Source organism: Gossypium arboreum, chromosome 11 (genome assembly GCF_025698485.1).
Source record: "Gossypium arboreum isolate Shixiya-1 chromosome 11, ASM2569848v2, whole genome shotgun sequence".
In the NCBI taxonomy this organism is placed as follows: domain Eukaryota; kingdom Viridiplantae; phylum Streptophyta; class Magnoliopsida; order Malvales; family Malvaceae; genus Gossypium; species Gossypium arboreum.
In genome coordinates, this window is record NC_069080.1 from 4,497,805 (window position 1) to 4,510,323 (window position 12,519).

General features: G+C 33.7%; 1 long non-coding RNA gene across 1 annotated transcript; it reads right to left on the reverse strand.

The window, feature by feature from the left end:
• Positions 1-8,488: 8,488 nt before the first annotated feature.
• On the reverse strand, positions 8,489-11,610 carry LOC128283596 (uncharacterized). Its single transcript, XR_008273979.1, has 3 exons — positions 11,546-11,610; positions 10,986-11,074; positions 8,489-8,739 (listed from the first exon to the last, which is right to left on the reverse strand). It is a non-coding gene; the product is annotated as an uncharacterized LOC128283596 (long non-coding RNA).
• Between the last annotated feature and the right edge of the window lie 909 nt (positions 11,611-12,519).

Consider the following 12,519-nt stretch of genomic DNA (forward strand, 5'->3'; position numbering starts at 1 on the left):
TAAAAAAATTTCGGCAGCATTTCTGCTTATTTTTACCTAAACCTCCTGCAAATTCAAACCAAAATCACCAACACCAATGTTTCACATTCATATAACTAATATTTATATCATTAACATAATTTTAACTTAATAACTATCATAGCATCATTCAAAATTGATTATAAACTTCATTCATTTAACAACTTAATGTTCATGTATCAAAATATCATGTACTTTCCTTACCATTTCATTTAACCATCTAAATCTTATAATTCATCTTTCACTACTCAAAGTAATATACATATTCAAGTGATTAAACAACACCTATGTACATGCCACCTTTACCCAAAAGAAAAATATACATCACCAAGTTTGTGTTGGAGTTGGGATTGTTCTGGATGCTGAGCCGGGACACTTGACTTCTACTAACTCGCAGACGGAAACAACAGTATCTTTGAGTATGGATATACTCAGTGGTATTACTATAAATCAAGACTATTTAACATTAATAAATTACAAACATCAACCGTAAATTTTATAATTATTTAATTAACAAATATCTTTTTACTTAAATTATAAGTAATTAAGTATTTAAATTACAAGTGTACCAATATAATTTTTACACATGTATATTTTTATTACCATACAATTATCTACTATTTAATTTATTTAATAATAATGCTAATAATAATAATCTAATATAAAACCATAATGTTAATTAATAATTATAATAATTTAATATAAAACCATAATAATAATCATTATAATATATAAAACCTAAAAAAATCTTTGATTTTATTTCACTAATATGTCGCCTCATTTGTAGTCAATGGCTTAATTGCCATTTTAATCCTTTTATTTTCTATTGCTTTATAATTAAACTTTTACCCTTTATTCAATTTAATCATTTTTATTACTTACTCTAAATTAAGCTAAATGCACCTAATTAGATCCTAATTAGACACACCACTAGGCCCATAAATATTTTTAATAATTATTTTCGAACTTATTTCACTAAGACGGAGGCCCTATAACTCACTTTTCCGGTGCCCGTGAATTTCAGGTTATTACATTTCTCCCCCCCTTAATAAATTTCGTCCTCGAAATTTACCTGAGAAGAGATGAGGATATTGTACTCTCATAGTTTCCTCTGGTTCCCAAGTCGCTTCTTCAACATTATGATTTCTCCATAGGACTTTCACTAAAGGAACCTTTTTATTTCTTAATTCTTTCACTTCCCGTGCTAAAATTTGAACCGGCTCTTCTTCATATGATAGATTAGGTCGAACTTCAATATCTTCTGTAGAAATTATATGAGAAGGATCTGATCTGTATTTCCGTAGCATCGAAACATGAAAAACATCATGAATCCTTTGTAATTAGAAGGTAAAGCCAATCTATATGCAACTGGTCCAATTCTTTCCACTATTTCATACGGCCCAATAAAACGTGAGGTCAATTTACCTTTCCGACCAAATCTCAAAACTTTTTTACAAGGAGAAACCTTTAGAAATACTTTGTCTCCAACTGAATACTCAATGTCTCGACGTTTCAAGTCGGCATAAGACTTTTGTCTGTCAAAAGCTACCTTTAATCTATCTTTAATCTTTTTAACTGTTTCTTCTATTTCTTGAATTAATTCCGGCCCAATTACTTTTCTTTCATTCAATTCTGTCCAACATACCGGTGATCTACACCTTCGACCATACAGTGCTTCATACGGGGCCATTTGTATACTAGATTGAAAGCTATTATTGTAGACAAATTCAGCTAATGGTAAATAACGTTCCCAACCTGATTCAAAATCAATAATACAAGGCCGAAGCATATCTTCTAATATCTGAATTACTCGTTTGGACTGTCCGTCGGTTTGCGGATGAAAGGCTGTACTGAAACTAAGTTTAGTACCCAACAATTCATGTAACTGTCTCCAAAATCTCGATGTGAACCGAGGATCTCGATCTGAAATTATTGATATTGGAATGCCATGTAATCTAACAATTTCTCGAATATACACGTCTGCAAGCTTCTGCAACGACTAATCAGTCCTGACTGCTATAAAATGTGCTGACTTGGTAAGTCTATCAACTATCACCCAAATAGCATTCTTTTTGCTTGCTGACAACGGTAATCCCATAATAAAATCCATCGTGATGCGATCCCATTTCCATTCAGGAATATTAATAGGCTGAAGCAATCCAGTGGGAACCTGATGTTCTGCCTTTACCCGTTGGCAAGTCAAACATTTACATACAAATTCTACTATGTCTCTTTTCATCACTGGCCACCAGTACAATTCTCTTAAATCTCGATACACTTTCGTACCTCCGGGGTACATAGCAAATGAACTATTATGAGCTTCCCGTAGAATCAACTCTTTAAGCTCAGAAGTATTTGGAATACAAATCCGATTTCGAAACCTCAAGCATCCACAATCATAAATACTAAAATTTTCTGCTGTGCCATTCTGTACCATCTCTCTTTTCTTCAATAATTTATGATCTTCCAACTTACCTGATCTAATCTGATCAAACATTACCGGTTTTACTCTCAATTCGGCCAAAAGACTCCCATCATCAGTGATACTAAGCCGTGCAAACATTGCTCTTAATTAAATTACAGCTTTTCTGCTTAATGCATCAGCTACAACATTAGATCTTCCCGGATGATAGTCTATAACACAATCATAATCTTTCAGAAGCTCGATCCAACGCCTTTGTCTCAAATTCAATTCCTTCTGAGAAAGAAGATACTTCAAACTCTTATGATCAGTATAGATGTAGCATCTTTCACCATAAAGATAATGTTTCCAAATCTTCAATGCAAAAATCACGGCTGCTAACTCAAGATCATGAGTAGGATAATTCCTTTCATATGGTTTCAATTGACGAGATGCATAGGCTATTACCTTCCCATCTTGCATCAATACATAACCCAAACCGCTCAAAGAAGCATCACTATACACTACAAAATCTTTACCCGATTCTGGCAATGTCAAAACTGGTGCCTCGGTTAACATTCGCTTCAATGTTTCAAAACTTTTCTGACACTGATCATCCCAAATAAAAGGAACATTCTTCTGCAGTAGTTTAGTCATTGGTAGTGCTATCTTCGAGAATCCATTTGCAAACCTCCTGTAATACCCAGCTAAACCGAGAAAACTGCGTACCTCCGATACATTCTTTGGCGCCTTCCACTGAACAATTGCTTCGATCTTTTTCGGATCAACTCGAATTCCATCTGCAGATACTACATGTCTCAGAAATACCACTTCTGATAATCAAAACTCGCATTTACTGAGCTTTCCATATAGCTGTTTCTCTCGTAAAATTTGTAGAACTATTCGAAGATGTTGATCATGTTCTGTCTCTGTCTTCGAATATACCAATATACCATCAATGAAAACCACCACAAATTGATCTAAGTACGGCTGAAAAATGCGGTTCATTAGATCCATGAAAGCAGTTGGGGCATTGGTCAATCCAAATGGCATTACTAAAAATTCATAATGGCCATAACGAGTACGGAAGGCAGTTTTAGACACATCACTTTCCTTCACCTTCAGCTGATAATACCCGGATCTCAAATAAATTTTTGAAAATACTGAAGCTCCCTTAAGCTGATCAAGCAAATCATCTATACGAGGCAACAGATACCGGTTCTTGATTGTCACTTTATTCAACTATCGATAATCAATGCATAACCGCATAGAACCATCTTTCTTTTTAACAAACAACACTGGAGCTCCCCAGGGTGAAATGCTTGGTCTAATAATTCCACGATCTAGTAAATCTTGTAACTGCACCTTCAACTCTTTCAATTCAGTGGGCGACATTCGATACGGAGGTATAGAAATTGGTGTTGTACCTGGATACACCTCAATTGCAAATTCAACCTCTCTGTCAGGTGGTAAGCCCTGTAATTCTTTTGGGAATACATCTGGAAACTCACATACGCCCTAATCATTGACCGACTCCCAACCCAATCGTAATTAATAACATATGCCAAGTATCTTTGGACAACCTACTGCAGTAATTTATTAGCCTTCATCATTTGAAATAATGCGTGTCGAACCATCGTACGGATGCCATTCACTATAATTCTATTCCCAATTTCTGTCTGAATACTAAACCTCTTTTTATAGCAATCCAAAACTACCCCATGTTCATATAGCCAGTCCATATCCAAAATGATATCAAAATCACCAAAAGGCATGATCAACAAGTCCACAAGAAACATTTTATCATGTATTATTAACGGGCACCTCCGACATACTCTATCTACTAACACCGTTTGTCCCAAAAGGCTAGACACTTCTATAGAAACATTAGACATTTCAGATTCTAATTTCCCCGATTCGACTAGTTTTGAATTTATAGATGAGTGTGACGAACCCGGATCAATTAAAGCATAAATAGGCTCAGAATACAATAGAAATATACCTGTAACAACATCATGTGCATCGCCTTCCTCACGGGTCTGGACTACGTACGCTCTGGCCGGCGCTCTGGCCTCTGACTGTTGTGTAACTATATCGCTATTTCTTCTGACAACTCCACCTCTAGACACAGAACCCGAACAACCCCTACTAGATCCTCTGCCACGAACAGTAGGTACTGATCTTTGAGATGTTGCAGGTGTAGCACTTTCACCTTTCGGACAATCTCGAATGAAATGATCTGTGGCCCCACATCGAAAACATCGTCGAGTTATCCTCCAATATTCACTTAAATGTTTCTTTCCGCAATGCTCACAGTCTGGAATTTCTATACTTCGGGATGGACCTCTCACACTACTAGTAGATACTGTCATCTGTTTACCTCTGCTTCTACCACATCTATCTGAACTAAAACTGGATCTCCAGTCACTTCTTGATTCTCTGAATCTCTTCGGTAATGGATTAAAACTAGTAGTTCCCATACGTTTCCCGGTGATTTACCAATTTCTGATTTTTTATCCAGACCCAGTACTTGTTCTATCATTTTTGCTCGCTCAACCAGATCAACAAGTTCAGTAATTCTGAGACTTACCAATTGAATCTTGATTTCGTCTCGCAGTCCCCGTAGAAATCGTTTACAACTATCAGCCTCGGTTGGAACATATTCTAAAGCATACCTGCTCAATTTAGAGAACTCTCATTCATAATCCAGTATTGACATATTCCCCTGTTTCAACACTAAAAACTCTTGCTTTTTCTCTTCGATGTACAATTCCCCAATATACTTCTTCTGAAATTCTTTTTGAAACAAGTCCCAAGTTACCTGATCATCCGGCAAATGTCTAACCACAGATTCCCACCAGAGATATGCTTCTCTTATATGATGATACAGACATATCAGACTCTCTCGGGGGGTGCAGTCTAACTGTTGCAAAACTCTTTTTGTTGTTTCTATCCAATTTTCAGCAACGGATGGATCAGCTCTTTTTAATCCCTGAAATTCCGTGGCACCATATTTTCGTAGCTCGTTAATCGGGGCCTGTCTGACAGTAGGTACAGATGTAGTAGCAGGTATAGCTCTCACTATATGCTGTAATGCATCAGCTATATCTCTTAACACTTGTGAGGTATTTCTTTCTCTCCTACGTTAGGAGATTGATTATTTAACTGATTCACACTAGGTGTATGATTGATTTCTTCTAATTCTCGACTTCCAAGATACATTTCCTGTTCAACATTATTCATTCTTTCATCTGACATTTTATCTATAAAACAAAATCAAATAAATACATTAGCATCCAAAAATCCCGACTCAATTTCGACTCGACAGTGGCATGTACTTCTAAACTCACTTTCGAGTCCAATTTAGCCTGAGAATCGGCTAAACCTGATAGCTCTGATACCAACAACTGTAACACCCCCTAACCCCAAACCGTCGCCGGAATGAGGTTATGAGGCATTACCGAACATATCAGACAACTTACGAATAATTTACAATTAATATAACTTTCATAGTATAATATAATAATTAAGTCCCTGTCTTGAACTCTCGAAGTTCAAACACGTATTAAAAGTAGAACGGGACTTGTTCGAGTATTCCAAAAAAAATTTTATAAAAAATTTCAGCAGCATTTCTGCTTATTTTTACCTAAACCTCCTGCAAATTCAAACCATAATCACCAACACCAATGTTTCACATTCATATAACTAATATTTATATCATTAACATAATTTTAACTTAATAACTATCATAGCATCATTCAAAATTGAATATAAACTTCATTCATTTAACAACTTAATGTTCATGTATCAGAATATCATGTACTTTCCTTACCATTTCATTTAACCATCTAAATCTTATAATTCATCCTTCACTACTCAAAGTAATATACATATTCAAGTGATTAAACAACACCTATGTACATGCCACCTTTACCCAAAAGAAAAATCTACATCACCAAGTTTGTGTTGGAGTCGGGATTGTTCTGGATGCTGAGCCGGGACACTTGACTTCTACTAACCTGCGCACGGAAACAATCGTAGGCTGAGTATGGATATACTCAGTGGTATTACTATAAATCAAGACTATTTAACATTAATAAATTACAAACATCAACCATAAATTTTATAATTATTTAATTAACAAATATCTTTTACTTAAATTATAAGTAATTAAGTATTTAAATTACAAATGTACCAATATAATTTTTACACATGTATATTTTATTACCATACAATTATCTACTATTTAATTTATTTAATAATAATGCTAATAATAATAATCTAATATAAAACCATAATGTTAATTAATAATTATAATAATTTAATATAAAACCATAATAATAATCATTATAATATATAAAACCTAAAAAAATCTTTGATTTTATTTCACCAATATGTCACTCATTTGTAGTCAATGGCTTAATTGCCATTTTAATCCTTTTATTTTCTATTGCTTTATTATTAAACTTTTACCCTTTATTCAATTTAATCCTTTTTATTACTTACTCTAAATTAAGCTAAATTCACCTAATTAGATCCTAATTAGACACACCACTAGGCTCATAAATATTTTTAATAATTATTTTCAAACTTATTTCACTAAGACGGAGGCCCTATAACTCACTTTTTCGGTGCCCGTGAATTTCGGGTTATTACAAAACGCGTCCACCATAACTATTGTCTAAGACATGTTGCGGTGAGCTACCATAGACAACACGATTCTGCAGCTCAACATGCACAAGTGATCAACATGGGTATGTATTCGCCATTATTTCAATTGTTTGATATTTAACCAATCAAAAGATGTTGGCATGACGGATAAACTATTCACTTTTCTCGACAGGGTACAAGCTCGTCAAATATCATATCCATGAAATGTTGAAAAACTTACGGGTAATTAACAATGTTGGGGCAGGGTACCTCTCTAACATACCCTTCGATCGGTGGACACAATCGTATGATAGGGGTCTACGATATGGGCACATGACGACAAACCTGACGGAATGCATCAACTCCGTATTGAAGGGAATGCGTCATTTTCTGATAATCTCAGTTGTCAAAGAAACATATTTCTATTTGGCTTAACTTTTTTCAAAATGAGCGAAAAAATATGTTGGACAGATGAAGGACGGCCATGTCTGGAGCGAGAGCGTAATGAAAGAAATTAAGAAGGTTACAGCACGAGTAAACTGTATGCATCTAGTGTGTCACTCGCGCGAACACATTGTTTCGGGTTACGGAGTTCAATAGATCAGACCAAGGTATTAGTGGGGGAGCATACAGTGAACACTTGAGACAACAGACCTACAGCTGTGGGAGATTTGATGCACTTAGTTTTCCATGTGCTAATGCAATTAAAACATATAGCAATCAACGCTTGGATCACATGAACTTTTGTGGACGAAGTGTACAAACTAAAACACATGTATAACGTGTGGAGAAGCGTATTCCCACCGGTCCAGATGAAAAAATGTCGTTGCCAGTATCGAGTGCTCCATTCAAGTTGTTACCTGATAGATCATTGCATCGTAAACCAAAAGGTCGATCGACATTGACTCGGGTACGTGACAACATGGATATTCGGGAGAAGACAAACCAACCAAAGTTATGTGGGTGGTGTAGAAACCCAGAACATATAATGTTGTCATGTCCACATCAACAGAATGATGTAAAGAGAACACCTCATTAACAGATTTATTGATTTTTTAACTGCAACCTATTTGTTAATTTTTTTTATTCATATTCAAATTTTGTTGTAATTTGTACACACACATTTTTATTATACTATACAAATCAATAAAATATACAAATATTTTTTTCTTGTGTAAACTTGATTTAATAATATGAAATGACAACAATAACCAATTTTGTTGCAAAAATGATATTATTTAAAAACATTCATATCCAATATCGATACAATAAAACATTTCATATTTATTCAACAATTTACATGAGAAGTACAAAAAAAAAAATCAATCATGTAACACCCCTATCCCGTAGCCGTCGCCGGAATAGGACGAGGCGTTACCAGAAATTAGGAATCGGATCAGAACAGTAAAATTTTGAGCCTTTTCTTAAATAAAAGATTATTTATATATATAACTAATAGATACAAACAAAGATCGAATTTAAAACTTATAAAAGTAAACTTCTATAAGATGCCATATTTGCATGGCTTATATACAATAGTCAAAATAGCATTCTACTTATAGTCTAACCTAAACATGCCATAAGCTAAGTCCAAAACACATGATAACCACAATAGTAGATAGTGTGACGAAGTGCTGACGATCCCCGTGCTAATAGTAAGAGTCAACGATCTACAAAATAAACAGAGAAACATAACATTCAAAGTAAGCTTTCATAAGCTTAGTAAGTCTTAAGCAATTTAAACAGTTGAACTTAAAAACAAACCAAATGTTCGAAATCACATAACACTTTCTGAGTACAATACTATTTGGCCGATTATGCACAAACACATATCATTTTACTCCGTTTATACTCAAACTCATATAAACATAGTATTTACAAGCTTCCGGATTAACTTTAATTCTTTCAAATTTCACTAGTGTATCATTTCTTACCCACACTTACTTTCAACATTCATAGTTAAATGGCATATCGAAAACTATCTTGTAACTTTGCATAATAACTGAATGCACACATATACAAATATACATATGAATTTACCACATCTTTTCATATGCTTCTCATTACACATTCTTTATTCTTGTCAGATCAATCTCACATAAATAATATATATATTCTCGTCAGATCAATCTCACATAAATAATATATATATTACATACCTGAATCACTTAATGTGTAATACGAGTTCAATTTATCATCTTAGCATAGGATCTCGTAGTCATATGCTTTATCGAATTCACTAGCATTTGGCTGCGAGGTATAAAACCCGAACATAACACCAAAGACAAAGCCTACGGGACTTTAAACCGGATACAATCTCAGCACAATTTATTTTATATACTTTTTACTAACTTTGGCCTCATCAAATATCTAATAATACCCACATTTGATAATTGGTCATTCGGCCACATTATATACACATAAGCATATGTACATTTCACACTTGCCCATTCGGCCACACCACATACACAAGCACATATATAAGATAATGCTTTTATCATTACTTGCTAATACATCATATACTTTGCTTTCATTTAAATAACCACTCAGTCATATTACATTTCTAAGTAACCATTCGGCCTCACTATACAAATAAGATAGCACACATTTTCATAAAGGCCCTTCAGATAACTTGCACACTTTAATATTAGCCATTTCGGCCTCACCACATATACATATCTTGTACATCAATTTCATATCAAAACCACTTATATATCATTTCCTAACATCACAATTCAAAATTCACATATAGTTCTAATCAATATCTTATAAGCAACTCAAACAATTTTATCAATGTTTACAACATATTCTCAAGTTTACGACAAGCTGTCTTCTTGCACAACAGTCACTAAATTATTTATATCTGGAGCTACAAAACTCCGAATTAAGTTCCATAAATTTTCCCTGAAATTAGAATCATTTATCTTTCTTCCATAAAATTTTCAAAATTTTTGGTCGATCCATTTAGTACAGTTTATTAGTTAAAATATTCCATGTTTCAGGGTATGACTACTCTGACCCCTGTACACTACGAACCAAATTTCTCCCTGTACATAATTCCAATGACCATTCCGTTTGTTTCCCATAAAAATAGACTCAATAAGGAATCCATGAATATAAGGTATGACTCTTAATAATTTTTTTACAATTTATGGTGAAATTATAAAATCAGAATAGGGGATCTCGAATTCATTCAGACCCTGTTTTACAAGAATTCAAATATCACACAATATAGAATTCTTTTTCCTCCCCTGTTTCTTTCATGTGAAAATAGACTCATTAAGATTTAATCCCATATTTTGTTCTGCCTCTAACTCATTTTCCACTATTTTTAGTGTATTTTCAAAGTTACACTACTTCAGTAACTCAAATTTGTCAAGGCTAAGTTACTCATTCATGATCATTGTTCACAAAATTAATACAGCATCATTTCATCCATCATGGTAAGAACACATATTATGCATCATAGATCATCACATATCAAGGCATTCTCATAGGCTTAGTATTCATACTTGCACAACTCGTAACATAACTCAAGTGCATACTCACCAATGACTTACCTCATTGGGACCATCATCAACTCTTTCCTTGGATTACCCGTTGAACACTTGGAATACTAATTAGATACTCGGAAAAGCCTTTGCACATAAGTGCCTCAATTGTAGCTAAAGCTACCTCATATCTCATGACATTTCAATGCTCACTCTCGAGCTAGTCATCTAGACTCATAATTCCTAGTGACATGTCACTCGTATCCTATTCAATTCCAAATGTTCAAACGGGATTTTTCCTCGTCTATTAAGGCTTTGTCTTATCATATTTCTATTAATTACATACACATTAATATTTGTACAATTCATGTAATGATAACATTTAAATACATGTATAACATGGTATTGTTTACATACAAACTTACCTCAATACCACAAAGGTAAAAAAAAAAAGACGTAATTATCCCTTAATCGATTTCTTTCCGTTCAAGGTCCAAATCTCGATTTTCATCATCTAAAACATCACATTCAACTTATTAAAACAATATACTGATCAAATTAGTCCATTGACACACTTGGGCTATTTTTACAATTTTGCCCCTATATTTTACCAAAATTACCAAATTACCCCTAGGCTCGTAAAATAATTTTTATCACATTTCTTTACTCCTTGAGTCTAGATGAACCATTTTCATAACTATAGCAACTCATAATTTCAACTATTTCACACATTTAAAACTCATTTTACAACTTAGCAATCTAGCCCCTTTTAATGTGTTTTCATGCAATTTCTTTCACAAAAGTTGTTTATTAGACAACTAGAACTCATAATCTTCCATAAAAACACAACAAAAAACACATTTACTCTCATGGTAAAACCCTAGACTCTTCATCATTTTGCACAATAGTCCCCTCTTATGAAAGCTCATGCTTTAGGGGTTACAAAAATGTAAAAATCTTCAAGAAAGACATTAAAATCACTTACTTGCTAAGCCTCAAAGTTGCTGAAAATATGAAGCTTTCAAAACCCATTTCTTGGCTGGAAAAATCGGCAGAGAGAAGATGAAAAAGGGATGATATCATCCTATTTTTATTTTATTACCTATTTGGTCAAAAGTCACCTAATATCCCATAAATTTTGGCTTTTTTAAAAATTTTGTCTCCCCTTGGCCGGCCACACACTTAAAAAGGGTCCAATTGCCCTTTAAACGCCTCCAATTTTAGTTCTCTAGTCTATTAACACCTTTAGGCACTAAAATACAACTTTTACCTTTTATGCGATTTAGTCTTTTTTCGAAATTGGACTAGAAATCGCTAAAATTAACTTACCAAAATTTACATGCACTTATAAAATTCTATTATAACACATAAAATAATACTAAAATAATTTTCTCTGGCCTCGGAATAGTGGTCCCGAAACTACTATTCCGACTAGGCCCAAAATCGGGCTGTTACATTTCTTCCCCCTTTAGGGATTTTCGTCCCCGAAAATCTTAGTAGCGACTAGGTTAGTCCTCTTATTGAATTATGTCCATATAAACATTAGCTCATCAATAACAATTGTAATTCATTACTGCTTTCACATCGATCTACAAAATCACTTTCTTATCTTAAAACAAATACATAAACATTTCTACAAGTATACACATACATCTCATTTTCTCGATTTCATAAGCAATAATCACTTAATTGAATTTATACTTGCATTTCAAACACATATAAATCACATATTAACATGTATAATACATAACATCAACCCACATATTCATAACCCACATTTTCATTCATGTATAAGCTGTAACCTGGCCGAAAGTACACATATTCTCAAACATCTCAATGAATATCTTTTATAACTTTATCACATCTCAATATTCAACTTAACTCATTTCCAAAAGAAAAGTCAACTTTCACGTACCTGAACATTTAGTTCATTTAGCACATTCAATCATAGTTAACGTT